Here is a 19,293-nt window from a genome sequence, read left to right on the forward strand (position 1 = left end):
ACTTTGTTCTTGTTCTGTTTCATTCTCATGTGAGGATAATGCCTAAGAAGGCCATGTCATGTCACTGAGATCAGTACCGAATGTTTATCTGCTTACAGAGGCACAAACATGTTCTTCTGTTCAAGGTTTGTCTCAACATCTGGATGGACTTTCCATTCCGTCATGTACAGCAGTAAAAGACCTTGTAGTGATTATTGACTCCAGTCTATCATTTGATGCTCATGTAGATAATATTACTAGGATAGTCTTCTTTCATCTCAGAAATATTTCTAAGATAAGAAATATTATCTCTACATGATGCAGAAATATTTGTTCATGCTTTCATCTCCTCTAGATTAGATTATTGTAATGCCTTACTGTCTGGATGTTCCAGTAGGAGCATAAACAAACTCCAGTTAGTCCAGAATGCAGCTGCTAGCATCCTAACTAGAACCAGATGATACTACCACATCACCCCGGTCTTATCAACACTGCATTGGCTCCCAGTGAAATCTCACATTGATTATAAAATACTATTATGAACCTATAAAGCACTAAATGATCTCGTGCCATAGTATCTAAGCGACCATTTGGTTTTCTATGATCCGCCATGCCTATTTAGATCAAAAGAAGCAGGCTATTCGACGGTACCTCGAATAGCCAAGGCTACAGCAGGGGGAAGAGCTTTCTCTTATAGAGCCCCACAGTTATGGATCAGCCATCCAATTAGTTCGGGACTCAGACACAGTCTCAGTGTTTAAGTCTAGGCTTAAAACGTATTTGTTTACTCAAGCTTAACATGATTAGACTTTCTGTTATGCTAAGCACAGTCCTAACAGTCCCTTTGAGACAATGACCATTGTAAAAAGCACTATGCACATAAAATTGAATTGTGTGTGTGTGTGTGTGTGTGTGTGTGTTCAGCTATCTCACATGCTCTTTTCTCTGTTGCTGGTTATGGAAGCTCCTAAAGGCTCACACAAGTGATCTTGGGGTAATAAGATACAGGTGAGAATCATCCTGCGTTACCTGCCTCCTCTCCATCCACAGCCGACGCTTGACCATGCCCCGCTGCGCCACACACTTCCTGTACAAGGGCAACACAGTACTGTTTATTTATAATACTGAACATTTTAGAATACAGAGTTCAATTAACTGTGTAACACAAACCTTCCAGTGCAGCGCTGAGTAATTAGCACATCAATGCAGTATCCCTGTTCCCTTTTTTAAAAAAACAATTCTGGTCTCAAGTAAAAGTTGTAAATATATTTGTATAGTTACTGAAAAACAACAAGGTTCACAACAACACCTGTAGAGGCAAAGTTGTTTATCAGAAACAGAAGGTGATGGTTATTGCAAAATAGTGCTTGGACCCCAATGATCGCCATTCTTCATTACATTCTACTTCCTCTTCTTCTTCCTGTTTTACTTCCTCTTCTGCTTCTTCTTCGTCTTCTTCTTCCGCTTCTTCTTCTTCCTCTTCTTCTTCCTCTTCTTTTTCTTCTTCCTCTTCCTCTTCTTCCTCTCTTCCTCTTTTCTTCTTTCTCTTCTTCTTCTTCTTGTAACCTTAAGCAGCGGCTGTTTCCTTGAGAGCAGGAGCTGATATGTATACAACACACACACTTGGACATATAAAACACCAATATGTATTCAGAAGGCAACACATAATCCTAACTTCCTGTGAGTGTGTGAGGGTCTTGCTAGTGTGTGAGGTTACTATATTTGTGTGTGTGTGTGTGTGTGTGTGTGTGTGTGTGTGTGTGTGTGTGTGTGTGTGATTGCGATGCTCAGTCTGTTACATTTCACACACACACAGCTGTCCTCACATCAATATGCGCAGTGTGGAAAAAAAAAACGACAGGCAGGAAATAAATAATGAAAAAGCGTGAGTGTTTCTCTCGCTTTCTCCCATTTTCTGTCGTTCTCTTATTATTTAATATCTACAGTTTTCTGCCCATTAGCACCTGTCTTACCCTCACTGTCTTTCTCTGTCTCTCTGAATTCATTTTTCAACCTCAGATAGCTTAACTGCCTTTCAAAATGAAAGCTTTAACCATAAGACAAGCGTCAACACCATCACCTCCAATTATACTACTACTACTAATAATAATCATCATCATCATCATCATCATATGTGGAAGTGGCGATCATCAAGGTCCAAGTAATGTTTTTCCTGAAAGCCCTACTTTGTCAGAGTATACCTCTCTTTCTAATCAAAAACTTTGTTTAGTTAACCTTCTTGTTTTTCAGTAACAATAATAATAATAAACAAGTAATTTTGCAACATTCTGAATTTACTCCTTTTTCATTACTAAGCTTTATATATATATATATATATATATATATATATATATATATATATATATATATATATATATATATATTAGTGTGTGTATTTATTCGGTCGCAATCAAAATTATTCACCCCCATTACAAATCAGGTTTATTGTCAAAATGTACAGACTTTCAGCTGTGTTTCAAGTGTTTCCCCAAATTCAACTGAAAATGCAAAAATGCAATAATTTCTCCAGTTTTAAAATTATTCACCCCCCTGAATAGAATCCCTCACAACAGCACAAATATGCAAAACAGGTGTTGTCTCAAGCACATCTGATGCTAAACAAATCAAGGGCTTCATTAGTTGCACCTGTCTGGAGGAAGAAGAACGAAGAAAGAACACTCTGTCCACAGTCAAGCATGGTGGTGGCTCGTTGATGCTCTGGGGTTGCTTTGCATCCTCTGGCACTGGAAACCGGCAGCATGTGGAATGCAAGATGGATTAATAAAGGGCTATTTAAGTAGTCAACAAAGACACAATTCACTTAAATTAAATTTTATTTGTATAGCATTTTTAACAATGGACATTGTTTCAAAGCAGCTTTACAGAAACATATAAACACAGGAGTAAACAAATACAAGAGGAACATATAAACTCAGGATAAACATATAACACACAAATTACCTGAGACATAAACATTTGTAAAAACAACAACAAAAAATCATATTCTGGAAGTTTAAATCGCTGGGATCAAAGTGGGGGGAAATGTTATCAGATTTGAGGGTAACAGGAGGGTTAAACAGACCGAAGCTGCCACTGTGAACAATTGTTGTCGGGTTACAAAAGGTGTGCAAGCTATGCTTTAGCACTGCTTAGTGCTTTTTATAATAGTTGTTAATTACTGAGGTATGAACGCACAACAATGCCACACAAAGAAAAAAACCAAAAGAAACAAAGACCAGGTGATTCTGTATAACTCCCTTACAGAGAAGCTGCCAAATTGAAACTTTCGCTCGTGTGCCAAACTAGTTTGAACCTGTTAGACTAGTGGAGAAAGGAACTCTGTACAGCGTGCATAAACACGGAACAAACTGTGCCATCTAGTGGATGATAAAGATATTGTTAAACACAACATAATCAAAGATAATATGATATTTAAAGAACTATCGTTGTTTTTGGAGATATGAGGTTGCCATCGCTCATGGTAACATACTGTAGTGTCCTCTTTGTGTGTGGCACGGATCAAGTCCAAGGCGAATGTTCTATTGATTTTTTGTACAGGAAATACACGCAATAGTTATTAATTCACCAATATGTAAATAGCTCTGCCAATTTTTATTTGATTCCTTATTGCTTATCACCTTGAACTGTGGCACATGATAACATTTTTGTAGTTTTGGACAAATTTTCAATGTTGGGGAAAATCTATCATCGCAGACAATTTGGGTCCCAAAGTCTTTTTTGTTCCCCATGAGAAATAAGGCATGTATACAAATTTTCAGACATTTTGGACTTATGCAGCAGAGAGAAAATCATGTAGAATTTGGGCGTGGCCTGTAGCGCCAACTATAGGCTCATGTGGGACATTTGTGGTGTGGCAGTTACTTGTTTCCTGTAGTATCAATGTGCCAAATTTAAAAACTTTTAGAGTTATTGGGAACTTTAAGGAGATGAGGAGAAAAATAATAATAATAATAATAATAATAATAATAATAATAATAATAATAATAATGTCCTCTCTTTCTTGTAGGTGTGTGAGTTGGGTGGGGGTGTTGGGTTGCTCACCGGCACTCCCCATCTGGTGGCGCCCTAGGCGACCGCCTATTTTGGCTATGCCTAGAAACAGCCCTGCTGTGATTATTTACAGTTCAATTCATTTTAACCATGGAAACTATTAATATAGTTAAACATTTTTAAACAATGCAATTGTTCAGCATGTAACCATATTTTTCACTACAACAGCATTTTTTATAAGTTGTGGCTTAATCACATTTAAGAGCTTTTTGTGCTTGCAGACACTTCTGGTGGGAGATGATGGAGTTGCATCACTGATCAATGCACACGCATGTTAAAATGAAGTTCTAAAACTAAGACAATATCTTTCCTTTCACATCCATGGACGAACTAGACAATCTGGAAAGACAATTATCTGAAAGAGGGATGATGCAAAAGATGGCAAGAATCATTGACATTTGTATGTTTAAGAATTGTAGTGTAGTAAATTTGTTACGAAACAGGAGGTGTTGCAGAAGCAGATGTAGATCAAAGTCTTTATTCAAATACTTCAAGCAATAAACAAGGAAACGCATTCTAGGCAAATCTGGCTTTAAACATGAACACTGGATACGAGGCAGGAAACAGAACAGGACACTTTAACAAGACCGCTTAGCATGCGTAGCGTATTCACACTCATTCAGCTACTAACGTAACCATCTACGAATAATACTGCGCGAAGTGCACAGCAACATGAGGGGTTTAAATAATCAACATACTCAAACTAAAATACAGACACCTAGAGTAAATTAAGACACACCCTCGAACATGAACCAACGCTTAACAAGTAGAGAATCAAAACAAACCACGGTGCGTGTCCATACACAAAAGTCTCGTGCACGCATGCACTCAGAAGTCGCGCCGCAGTGCCATCTGCCGGCGAGGGCGTGACAAAACTGTGTCCAGTATATTATTTGTGTTGTTACTTCTAATAGGTACATTCACAATGTCTTATAATATACATTTACATTACATTTACATTTATTCATTTAGCAGACACTTTTATCCAAAGCGACTTACAAATGAGAAAATACAAGCAAAGCGATATATCATGCAGAGAACAATACAAGTAGTGCTACCATACAAGATCCATTAGTTGAGTTCCAGAAGAAGCAAAGTGCGCAGTAGTGTAGAGGTGTAAGTGCCAGAGTTTTCTTTTCTTTTTTTTATGGGTTGGTTAGGTGTTCACGGAAGAGGTGGGTCTTTAGTTGTTTTTTGAAGATGGTGAGAAGGTTGGAAGTTCATTCCACCACTGAGGAACATCCATCTATCCATCTGCTACCGCTTACTCCTTCTTCAGGGTTGCGGGGGAACCTGGAGCCTATCCTATCATCCTATCCTATCATCGGGCACAAGGCAGGGTACAAACTGGACAGGGTGCCAGTCCATCGCAGGGCATGATTGATTGATTGATCGCAGATTGTGTGAGGATACATAATCCTTCAGGAGAGAGTTGAGGTAGGAGTGTGCTGTTCCAGACAAGGTCTTGTAGGTGAGCATCAAGGCCTTGAATTTGATGTGGGTGGCTATAGGAAGCCAGTGGAGGGAGATGAAGAGGGGTGTGACATGGGTGACACACACAGTACATGCAATAAATTTTAAAGGTGGAACTGTTTATACTTACTACATTAAAGATTACTTGTGAGCTTTTTATATAGACTCACACATATACATACATATACACATTATAATAATAATAATAATAATAATAATATATATATATATATATATATATATATATATATATATATATATATATATATATACACGTATGTATGTATGTATGTATGTATGTATATATACACACACATATATCAGCCACATGATGTTTAAACAGTGTAAAATGTTTTATGGACACAAGAGTGTTTTAGATATTGATCACGTATACATTTCAGCACAGTGAAATTCTTTTCTTTGCATACCCCAGCATGTTAGGAAGCTGAGGTCAGACCGCAGGGTCAGCCATGCGCCCCTGGAGCAGAGACAGTTAAGGACCTTGCTCAAGGGCCCAACAGTGGCAGCTTGGTAGTGCTGGGGCTTGAACCCCCAACCTTCCGATCAGTAACCCAGAGCCTTAACCACCAAACCACCACTTAAAAAAATCAGCCTTCATGACATGGGCTTGTGTATGTTCAGTAATTACAGATAAAATCATTTCCTTTGAAACTACATGTGTCAACAACCACATTTTCAGGTTATTTACATTACATTTATGGCATTTGGCAGATGTCCATCCAGAGCATCTTACAATTATCTTTTTTTTGTGTTAAGGGCCTTGCTCAAGTGCCCAGCAGTGGCAGCTTGGTGGTTTTGGGATTTGAACTTCTGATCAGAAGCTCAAACCACTAAGTTACCACGTCTCCTATTTGAATGCAGCATGGGTGTGGCAGCAGAAGTGGCAGGTAAAACCAGTTTTATGTACTTTAACACGTGTATAGAAGGGAGATGATGCACCACCACTGCCAGATGTTCTGTTTTGGTCTCAAAAATAGTCTTTTCCGTCAGCTTTCTGGCTTGTCCACGTGATCTTTAGCAAACTGCAGAAGGGCAGCAATGTTCTCTTTGGAGAGCATTGTCTTTCTCTTTGCAACCCTGCCATGCACATCATTGTTGTTCAGTGTTCTCCTGATGGGGGACTCATGAACATTAACAATAGCCAATGTGAGAGAGGCCTTTACTTGCTTAGAAGTTACCCTGGGTTTCTTTCTGACCTCATGGACTATTACACGTCTTTGTTGGTCTCCACTCCTGTGCAATGGTGTTGAATTTCCTCCATTTGTACACAATCTGTCTGACTGTGGATTGGTGGAGTCCAAACTCTTTAGAGATGGTTCTGTAAACTTTTCCAGTCTGATGTGCTTCAACAACTTTTTCTGAGCTCCTCAGAAATCTCCTTTGTTCGCGTCATGATACACTTCCACAAACGTGTGTTGTGAAGATCAGTCTCTGATAGATCCCTGTTCTTTAAAAGAAACAGGACGCTCACTCACTTACACCTGATCGTCATTCCATTGATGAAAAACACCTGACTCTAATTACACCTTAAAATTAACTGCTAATCCTAGAGGTGCACATACTTTTGCCACTCACAGATATGTAATATTGGATCATTTTCCTCAATAAATTAATGACCAAGTATAATATTTTAGTCTCTTTAGTATAATTTTTTTGTCTACTTTTAGGCCATATTATGCAGATATATAGAAAATTCTAAAGGGTTTACAAACTTTCAAGCACCACTATACATTACTTTATTGATCCCTGAGGGAAATTGTTTTGTCACAGCAGCAGACAATTACAGACATAACACATGACATTACAGACACCAAATACTAACCAGACACACCTGTAAGTCAATAAGTAAGGTAGATGCATACAGTGTCATGTGAAATAATGTGTCCAGGTAATAAAGTGACAGAAAAAAGATCCAAGCCTGAGGGTCACTGCAAAACACTTGAGCCCAGGGTGGAATGAATATCCAGGCCGTAATATCGAATGAATGTGTGTGGCATAGACTAACCTCCAGCAGCACAGACATCCTGTAAGGATACCTCGTTGGACAAAGCCATTGAGCAGGCGACCCCAGTAGTGGAATGAGCCCTTATGCCCAGAGGTGTATTGAGACCGTGTGCCTCATAAGCGATAGAGATTGTTTCTGCTATCCAATTAGAGATGTGCTGCTATGACACAGCATCACCGCTACTGTCACCGCCAAGCAGACCAGCAGCTGCTCCGACTTATGCCACTGGCCAGAGCGGTGGAAGTAAGTACAGAGAGCCCTTACTGGACACAGCAGGTGCATTGTCTCTTGTTGCGGTGTGAGGAACAGGGGAGGGCAGAAAGTCTGCATATAATCCAGCCTAGGATAAAGTCAGAAGCGTCTCAGAGGCTGACTCTGAGGGCTCAAATGGGGCACCTCAGGGTCCAGACCCACAGTTTTCATAGTTCCGGCTGAGGGTGAAAAATTAGCCCTCCAGCTTGAGACAGTAGATCCACCTTAAGGGCTCAAATGGAGCACCTGACAGACCTTCCAGGACCACAGAAAGGTCCCAGGAAGGTATGTGCGGCCTGCAGATGGGCCTCAGCCGCTTGACACTACGCATAAACCTCGAAGTTAGAGGATGTTTCCCCACAGAGGCTCCATCAACGGGGCGTGGCTGGCCAAAATGGCGGCCACATAAACCATGATTGTAGAAGGAGCCCACACCACTGAGAAATGTCTTTGTAAGAACTCCAGGACTGTAGCTATTGCGCAGTTCACTGAGTCTAGCTGACATTCCTCACACCACAAGAGAAAAAGCCACCACTTGAGCACATACAATTTCCTCATGGATGGTGCTCTAGTATTCAACATGGTCTCTACAACCTCAGTTGTGAGACCAGACTCTATGAGCTGGTGGCCCTCAGGGGCCAGACCCACAGATTCCATAGTTCGGGCTGAGGGTGATAAATCAGCCCTCTGGCTTGAGACAGTAGATCTCTGAGGATGGTAATCTCCCAAGGAGTGCCATCTAGCAGGGATATTATCTCTGAGAACCATACTCGAGCTGGCCAATACGGTGCTACCAGCAGCAGATGTAGACTGTCTTGGCAAACTCTCGCTAGAACTTGTGGGAGCAGAGCGATCGGGGGAAAAGCATACAGATGTGACCTCAGCCACATGTGTACCATGGCATCCAGCCCTAATTGTGGGGGAGGAGTGAGGGTGAACCATAGCGGGCAGTGTGTTGTGTCCTCGAAGGCAAACACATCCACTCCTGCTTGCCCAAACCTTGCCATATGTACTCCACCACTTGTGGATGGAGCCACCAATCCCTGGGCCTCAGCCCTCAACCAGATGTCTGCCCCCACATTCCAGTTGCTCAGAATGTACATTGCACTCACTGACAAAACCTTCCCTCTGCCCAAAAGAATTAGTTGTTCCTGCCTGAACAGGGGGCGCGGACATAATCCTCCCTGGTAGTCAATATATGAGACGACCGCTGTGTTGTCTGTAAACACATGGTGACCTCTCAACTGAGGAAGAAGGAATTTCAGTGCTAGAAATATGGCCCACATTTCTAGGCAATTTATATGCTACTCCAAAGACCATGAGCTGGACAGCTGTCTAAGACCGCGTTCCAGCCCATGAGGGAGGTGTCTGTCATTAGCGTCTTGCGCTAAGGAGACACCCCTAGAGTGTGCCCCAAGGCTAGAAACTGGTAGACTTCAAATTCTCAGAGCACGTAGGAATTGCCACATGACACTGATTACTCTCAGAGGTTTCATCCTTGGACGAAACCCCCAACTTCTCAGCCACCACTGAAACGGTCTCCTGTGCAAAAGGCCCAATGGTAAGACTTTGGCTGCTGCTGCCATAAGCTCCAGTAGTCTCCCATAGAGACTGGAGGGGATGCCAAGATCCAGCTTTATTTTGCTCAATGTTGATAGGATTGACCCTACACGTGTTGGGGATAGAAATGCCCTCATCGTTGTAGAATCCTTATAACCCCTAGAAAAGTTGTCCACTGCACTGGAGAAAGCATACTTTTCTGAGGTTCAACCTGAGCCCCAAGCCCCCTCGATGTTGAATCGCCAGTTCCCTGGATCATGCTAGAATTAACCAGTTGTCCAGGTAGTTTAGTACACAGATGCCCTGGAGTCACAGTGGAGCCAGAATGACATCCATGCACTTTGTGAAGGTGCAAGGGGTTTAAAACTAGCACGAAGGGAAGAACCCGATCTTGGTATGCGTCGCCACCAATGCAAACCACAGGAACTTCCTGTGACTGGGCGATATTTCTATGTGGAAATATGCACTGTTTAGATCTATCATCACAGACCAGTCTTCAAATTGAATTTGTGGAACGATAAGTTTAGGCATCAGCATCTTGAACCTGTATGTCTGAAGAGTACAGTTCAGATGACGCAGATGTAAAATTGGCTGCATACTCCTCTATTTTTTGCAGACCAGGAAATAACAGCTGTAAAAACCTCCCTCCCTCGGGGAACGGGGTACATGTTCTATGGCCCCTTTGTCCAAAAGGGATCTTACTTCCTGCACTAACGTTGGACTCTGGTCTGTGCTGAATACTGTGGTGAGCACACTTCTGTACTGGGGGGGTGGAGCTCTAAACTGGACCCGGTACCCTGTTCTACGGTAGACAGAACCCATGGAGACACATTTGGCAGTAGTTTCCACACTGCCAGATGGTCCTTTATTGACGTTAACTATTCCACATTCTATTGGAGGGAAAGCATCAGATGTTCGTTGCCCTGTGACAGCTCGCTGACCAGAGAACACTGAAAACTTGGGACAGCCTTGGCTAAGGGAGGCCCTACAGTAGCACTGGGGGCTAACTGCCCTAACAACCCCATGTCCCCTGATACATCCCTCCACGGCCCCTCAGGACCACTCCTCTTTGTCTGCTTGGCCTTTATGACCATTCTCAGATCAGGCCTAGTAGCAGGCCCGGTTCCCCTGGCTGTCCGTGGGGGTTGGCGGGCTGTCATACTCGCACTAGTGCTGGCCCGGGCTTCACTCATGGATGCCCCGGTGAACTCGATACAACACGGAAGGAACTGGCTGAATGCTGCCATATGTCGAGCTCACTCAGCAGGTCCGCTTGGTAGGCCTGCAACACTGTCATTGTCTGCAGTGACCAACAAGCAAGACTACTACTGCATAGTCCTTGCCCACCAATGCCACGGTTGCTTTACATGGTGGCTTGGATGGCAAAGCCGGCCCGCCTAAATTACCTGCCGTCGAGCGCCTCCTCCACATCCTCCGCAACATGCTTAATTGCCATGTCACCTGATCACGGCAGGCCTATAAATAGGCATGATTTTGCACAAACTTCAGGTGTCAGTTGTGCGCAAGGGCGCTACCATAGTGTTATGTTAAACACAACGTGGAGTTCCCTTTGAAAGCAAGCTGGGGGTACGTTACATTGCAATTTACCAAAGGCAAAAAAGTTTTTCCTTTGTGTTTTTGGAAAGTTTCGTGTACGGATGACAACACTGTCAAAACAATCCTACTTCTGTTTCCATTTACTTACAATCTCGATAGACTTGGAAAATGATTCATTGTCATAAGGAATTGTGAAAACTCACGCTTGTCAAGCATAGATTTGACTTATTTTTCTTAGTTAATAAATTAATAAATTTTTGTGAAAATTGATTTTTCTTGTTTTTAACCCATCTTTTATCTTTTCTTTTGCTCCAGGTCAGAATTCTGTTAACAAAGCTCGTTCATTTTTAAATACTGTAAAAAAAAAAAACAACTAAAAAAAAAACATTAAAAAAAAGATCATAGAAATAGTGCATCTTTAAGTGTGGTTTGAGTTTTTGGATAGTTCAATATAAATAAGACACTCAATATAGATGGGTAATAATGTTTGATATTTTTACATTATTTAAGGTTTTTATGCTAAGCATAATTCAAAATTATGTACAATTAAAGGTGCAGTATAATTACACTGAACAATTTATGTGATGTATGTGCACATATACTAATCATAGTTCAAAATATTGCTAAATTTGGTCGTAATAAATGAAGAGCCGTTTGGGAGCTGAAAGCCGGCTCCTGTTGCTGATCCAAATGAACTGGCTCAATAAAGAGCTGGAATTCCTATCACTAATTTGTGTAGCATATCTTTGATTTCTATACACATCTATAAGTCCTTATTTTTATTATTTAAAAAATGATAATTTTATTGAAATGTATGCAAAATTTACAATTTTACAGTACAGTCATATTCAGAAAAAAATACTTACACAGTCAAGATACCATTAAATATGCGTGTTTTTAGTCTCCTTAATTCTTTTTGAATGTCTTTGTCACCGCTGGATATGAAGAAGTCATTCTAGCTCTTTTTTTTTTTTTCCCAAAGCTTAGATTTAGTTAAACATATTATGAACCAGATGAAGTCATGCCAGGTTTTATAACAATTTTCTTTAAAGATACCATAAAAAAAAAATGTTCATATTTATTTCTATATTAAGACCAATTATTTTTAATTTCTCCCATGCATCCTTAGAGTGGTAACACTCTAGAAGGAAATGTTCAAGTGTTTCCTCTTCAACACTGTTGGGCACTTACTAGTTTTTACAAAGCAACTTTAACTACTGCTCTTACTGGAAGCCTTCTTACGGTGACTAACCACGTTGTATCTCTCAGATGTTTAGATATAATTTTATTCTGTAGATTTTTAAGACAATCTGTGTTTTGGTTTTTATCCAAATTTATAAAAGCCACAGAGTTTCCATAAACACAATCAACAATTAAAAGATATATTTTTTGCTTGAGTCTTCCACCCAATCAATTATCTTGTTATCCTGTATCAATTATTAAATCTTTATATTTATTTGTGAAGTTGGAAAAAATTAACTTATAATATGGTATACCTTTTCTTGAAGATCATTTTTTTTATTTCCAGTTGGAGATGTTCCATATCCATTCAGTCTGCCTGGTGATACCACTCGCAATTATTTTACACGCTGCATCACGCTGTATCAAGATACATGATAGAAATATTATTTTGAAAATATAAAAGTTTTAATAATATTTATTCTAGTTTTATAACTTAAATTGCATGATTTCCATTATCAAATTCATCTCGTGTTCTCTTCTTTTTTTTGACCAATTATGATCGACACAACCATTATTGTCTGTATGTAGGGAGGTGAAAAATATTGTGACGTGTGTACAGAGAAAAAAAGGGATGTAAAGGTGTAAGTTTAAATTATTTGTGTTAATGGACCAATCAGGAGTGAGTTACAGGTCACAGGATCGTCGGGGGAAAACAGCGCGAGAGAGAGCGTGCGTGTGGAAGGAGTGTGGATTCGCTAGCAGAGCACTATATGTGACTTTTGTGGTGGAAAAAGCTATCTGTGGAGAGTATAACTTCGGAGAGACATTATATTACCACGGAAATAATATAATAGCTAAGAGCTAGCTGTTAATACTTGAATGCTAGTGCACACGTGGACTTTGATAATAACTTAGCGAACAGCCGACTGGAGGTGCAGGGACTGTGTTTGTCACGGAGAAAGGAGCTGTGGACTTCGCGGATGACTACCTGTGTGTGAATCTCCTTTTCTTCTATCTTGCAACGACCCTGCGTGAGTGTGATGCCATTCTTGATCAAAGTACCATTTATTTGTTTTTGCCCTCGTGGTGAAGCAGCCATTTTGTTTGAGGCTTCTACGTACACCAGCTACATTCAGTCCTGAAACGGGGAACTTGGCAGTATTATTTTGTTTGTTTATGGGGTAATGCTGGCTTTTGTTGGTTAATCTGGGCGAATAGCCTATATCTTTTGAGTGTTGTGCACACATTTTCTGATGTTTAATGTGTCATGTTTAAAACTTCTTAAGGGATTCTGAGAACAGTATATGATATAAAACAAGCTGAATGTCCAATGCCTGAAATTTCTTGTTAAATACTTCGTGTCTACATTAGTAAAAAAAGGTTAAAGATTTAAACATTGGTTTGATTACTGACTTAAAAGTTAAACATAAGTGTCCACACTTTAAGTTAGTCTATTTTCCTAAGATCATAGATAGTTAATCAGTGAGAAGAGATATTATCATTGTATGATGGGATATAGTGGGCATTTCATAATGAGTATATTTACTAATTGGATAATTCTGGAATGCATGGGTAACCCAACGCATTAGCCAAGTAACACAAAGAAGAGTAAGCATTCAGTATTTCTCTTGATAAATAGAAAAGAACTCAGGGTAGCTCCCTCAAGTAAAAGGTATTACACCAAAGGGGCACTACATATATATTTAGCTTTTTTGATGGGATTCCAGTTCAGTGTCCACGTGTACCCCCACTGCATATTACAGTAAATCACCTGATGATTATTCATCTTGATCTGATGCATAAATTGAATGTCACTCACATTTAATGATGGGTTTTGCAGTTGTGTGTTCCCAGTTGTTTGTCTCTAGTTTCAAAATCTGACAGCGATGGTGGCATCCCTCATCCTGAACTCGCTAACATAACTGGCACATTATGGGCTGTATGGACAGGTAACACGTACACCGTATCAAGCTAAAGTGAATCATAGACTTCCTGTGTTTTGTAAACAATACCCTCCATCCCTCAGTAGGGAAGGGATACACCCAGTAATTTTTTTACAAGCATAATTACAGAAGGGTGTGATTGTGCCAACAGTTCCACTATATAACACATCTACTAACTACTCTAAGGCTGGAGGAAGAGGATGGTATCCATCCATCCATCTTCTACCACTTACTCCTTTTCAGGGTCACGGGGAACCTGGAGTCTATCCCAGGAAGCATCGGGCACAATGCGGGGTACACCCTAGACAGGGTGCCAGTCCATCGCAGGGCACAATCACACACACACCCATTCATACACTACGGACACTTTAGCCAATCAGCATGCTTTGGAGGAAACCGGAGTGCCCGGAGAACATGGCGGGACTCGAACCCCAGACCCTGACCCCAGACCCTGGAGGTGTGAGGCGAACGTGCTAACCACTAAGCCACCGTGCGCCCGAAGAGGATGGTAACTACATTAGTGTACTGTAGTGTTAATGTTACCTCACCCATTCCACATGATAATCATTATTTTTCTGTTGTTGACCTGTGTTCAGCTCTTTTCCCAGTGTGCCTGCACAATGTGAAAGCACAATGCCATTACTCACCTTAACATTCCAAAATCAACAATACACCTGGATGCGTCTCCCTCTGGGGCTGTGGGCTCCCCTGTGGTCTCCTCCTCTGTGATCAGAGACTCCCTCGAATTTCCCACACTCCCAATGCCGACAGAACATGATTGGGGTTATCCTCCGCCCCATACAACACAACAAATACTAAGCTTCCTGGACATTATCACTGGACATGGATCATTCCTGGACATGGATCACTGATTGCTCGGGTCATGACAAAATCCTGAGAGCTGAGTGTTCTAAGGAAAAACCTGAGATTGAGTGGACTTATGACGTGGAAATATACCATATGCTCTGCACGTGTACTGCGGCTGTCTAACTACAACAAAGACTTTCACTTATCTGTGACTACCGGGGGGGAGCCGCTGTGGGGGTCCTGGCTCAGGAGTGTGGTGGTGCTTGCAGGTATTTAGCTTATTTATCAATACCATTGGATTTGATGGCACAGGGATTGCCAACATGTTTGCGTGCCATGGCTGGAGCTGCTCTCTTAGTGTAGACCACTGGGAAAATTGCTCTTTCTCACACATTGATCTTACACTCATCACACCAGGTCACTGCCATTTTGAATTGCAACACATGACAACGACAAAGAATGGGATATGAAGTTATTCTATGTGCCGCCCAAAATATAACTATTAAACCTACTAGTGTGCCTAACACACCAACTGTATTGTTGTATTGCCTAATTAATTCTGTTGAGCGAGTCACTGAGAACACTTATGATCGCCCAGCCGAAATTCACATTTCCTCAGGCCTATGTTTGAGCTTTTTAGACATTTCATCTGAAAAATTTTGTGTCTGAAATTTCACAAACATAATGAGCACCCCTGCTCTGCTCAATTGGCTGAATTAAAAGCTGTACAGAGTTCCAACTGGTTAAGGGTAGGATTACTAACATGATATATATATATATATATAGAGAGAGAGAGAGAGAGAGAGAGAGAGAGAGATAGATGATAGATAGATATATTGTTAAATGTCAGGCACACAAAAAGGCATTGACTTTGTTATCAAAGGTAATAACATTGCAGATATGGAGGCCAAGAAGGTCGCTGCCAAGTAACAGTGATGGCACCAATGGTTCTTATTCAGCTTCAACCTAGTGTAGACGCATTGCCTGCTCACAACATCAGGCGAATGCTTATGAATAAGCAATGTGTTTACAGAGCGGTGACACTAGAGATGAAAATGGCATTTGCATGAAGGACATATGATTGTACCTACTGCACATCTCACTGTACTCATTTCAGATATGCATGGTTTTGAACATTACATGAGGGGGAAATTATGAGAACAATAAAACAGCAAGGGTATTGGTCTCCATACTTACAGGCAATGGTGGACTTTTTGTTATCTGAAGGTGAAATTTTTGCTCAAAACAATGTCAGGAAGTGAACATCAGCACCAATAGGGCACATACCAATGCCAGAAGGGCCGTTCAAGCACTTGGTCACAGACCACGTATCAGCAGACCAAGCTGCAGGAACAGTGATTACATTTTTGACCAGAGAGGTTATTCCTAGAGTTGGCATACAATCTCAAATTAGCTCTGACAATGGCTCAGCGTTTGTTCAAAAAGCAGTGAAAACAGTGTTACAGTAACTGTGAATAAAGTAGAGATTGGGATGTGTTAATCACCCTCATTCACAGGGAATGGTGGAAAAGGTAAGTATTACCTTTAGGGCTAAGCTTAATGCAATTTGTGCCGACACTACACTCATTTCGGTAGATGCTCTACCTCTTGCACTAATGAACTATCACATGCAGACTAACAAAATTACGCATCTAACACCGCATGAAATGCTTACGGGTCGACCCATGTCTGTGCCATATCTGAGAGGTCCTTATGAAGGACTGCCGCTGGAATAATTGCAGATTGAACTGAGAGCATGTATGCAATAACTAACTGCTATGTATGAAGCTATCTATTCACAGGAACAGAGCAGGGGACTGAGAGTGGAGACAGATGTTCCTTGTCCAGTGGCTCCTGGTGTACTTAGGGGTGTTCAGGTTCATAAGGGAAGAACCATACAAGGTTGGCCACCAAAGCCAGATGAGGTCTCAGAACAACTGCAGCAGGATGAAACCTATTCCAGTTCCACAAGTGAGGACAAAGAAGAATGATGACCCATGCCCTGGGTGTAAGTCCTAGCCTAAATTCTACACAAGCTATCAAGCACCTGTGTGTGTGTGTGTGTGTGTGTGTATGTGTGTATATATATATATATATATATATATATATATATATATATATATATATATATATATATATATATATATACACACACATGATAAACTTCCTTACACACACAGTTACCATTTAAAGACATGTAGGCTAATTAGTCTTCTTTAAGAAAAATAATTATGTGGTTATGTACTCTTTACACCAGCGTGTGAATGTGTTTGAGATGTAGAATGATCAGTGTGTGCTTGTGTATAGGTGTGTAAGTGTGTGTAACACAGAAAGAGTGGGAGGTTTGGCATGTGGACACACCTTGAACAACATGTAATTACTGCATTCATGACATACTTTTAATGTTTTTCTTTGTGTGTGTATAAAACAGTGACGCAGTACAACAACGTCTTTTAGTGCCACAACGTCAACATGTTGCAATTAAATATTTTTAGAAGTTGTTGGGTTTTTTCCACACATTTTACATACAATTTTCTTATTTTCTTTTTACGTCACCAGTTATACACACATCTGGTCTTTCTTATTAGTCCCTTATTAATAATGAAAAAAGAGAGATCATAAGAATTACATTTTGTTTTTTATGTAGTACTGCTAGCTTATGTGATGCTATTTCACATAAGAGATATTTACATATAGTCCACCAGACAAAATAATAACTGAATTTACACAAATGAAATAGTTCAAAAGTTTACATACCCTTGATTCTTAATATTGTGTGTTGTTGCCTGGATGAACAACGACTGTATGTTTTGTGATAGTTGTTCATGAGTCCCTTGTTTGTCCTGAGCAGTTAAACTAACCAATGTTCTTCAGAAAAATCCTCCAGGTGCTGCACATTCTTTGCTTTTCCTGCTTTTTCCAGCATATTTGACCCCTTTCCAGCAGTGGCTAATGATGTTGAGATCTGTCTTTTCACACTGAGGACAACTGAGGGATTCATACACAACTATTACAAAAGGTGCAAATATTCATTGATTCTCCAGAAGGCAACACACTACATTAAGAGCCAGCTGGCTGTACACTTTTGAACAGAATGATCGGTGTAAATTATTAATATTTTGTCTTTTGGAAAACATATAAATATCTTAACTTCTGAAGGAAAAAAAAACATTATCTCTAAACAAAATATATAATACAATATACCAATGTGTAGTTATCTTCATGTTTGACTAGTCATGAATTATTGAATGCATCGCAGTAGTTACACTGGATATAAAATACAGTCTGTTAACATGCAATATTTGATGGACCAACAATCCAAATGTTTTTTTGTTGTTTTTTTTTTTTTACAATTAGATCTTCCTCATGGATTGAGACTTTTTTTGATATAAAAGGGTTATTTACTTGCCTGAACTTCAGGGTTAGGTCACCAGGAGCTTAGTGTTCTTAACAGGGCTGCCTTGTTGAACAGGTATGAAGAAGATGTCAGACAAATGTGATCCCCATGAAATGTAAAAAAAAAGACTAAGTATAATCTGCCTGGATTATTGTTACCAAGACCCACCCCATGAGCCAGGCCTGATGGTGGTGTCTGCAGCCGAGTATTGGGTTGACCGAGTCATACATCTATCCTGAAATGGTGACTTGGAGCCATCTTGAGAGTTCATCGCCTATAAATGGTAAATGGTGGACTTATATAGTGCTTTTATCCAAAGCGCTTTACACTGTGTCTCATTCACCCATTCACACACACACTCACACACCAGTGGTAGCAGAGCTGTCATGCAAGGTGCTAACTTGCCATTGGGAGTAACGTGGGGTTCAGTGTCTTGCCCAAGGACACTTCGGCATATGGAGTCACGTGGGCCGGGAATCGAACCACGAACCCTACGATTAGTGGACAACCCGCTCTACCAACTGACAACCACCTCACTATACAGGTGCATCTCAGAAAATTAAATATCATGGAGAATTACATTTTTTTCAGTAATTTGATTCAAAAAGTGGAACTTTCATATATTCTAAATTTATTACACATAATAAATAATTAATTTCAATTTCAATAAATAATTTCAAGCCATTTTTTGTTTTAATCTTGAAATCAAAAATCCAGTATCTCAAAGTATTAGAATAAAGAATTTATAATACAGAAATGTCGACCTTCTGAAAAGGATGTTAATTTATGCACTGATACATGGTCGGGGCTTTAATCCTTTTGCATGAACTACTGCATCGATGCAGTGTGGCACGGAGGGAACCAGCCTGTGGCACTTCTGAGGTGTTCTGGAAGCCCAGGTTGCTTTGATAGTGGCCTTCAGCTCATCTGTATTGTTGGGTCTGGTGTCTCTCATAGATTCTCTATGGGGTTCGGGTCAGGCGAGTCGGCTGTTCAATCAAACACAGTAATACCATGGTCAGCAAACCAGTTACTAATAGTTTTGG

The sequence above is a fragment of the Ictalurus furcatus genome, chromosome 3 (genome assembly GCF_023375685.1).
Source record: "Ictalurus furcatus strain D&B chromosome 3, Billie_1.0, whole genome shotgun sequence".
In the NCBI taxonomy this organism is placed as follows: Eukaryota; Metazoa; Chordata; class Actinopteri; order Siluriformes; family Ictaluridae; genus Ictalurus; species Ictalurus furcatus.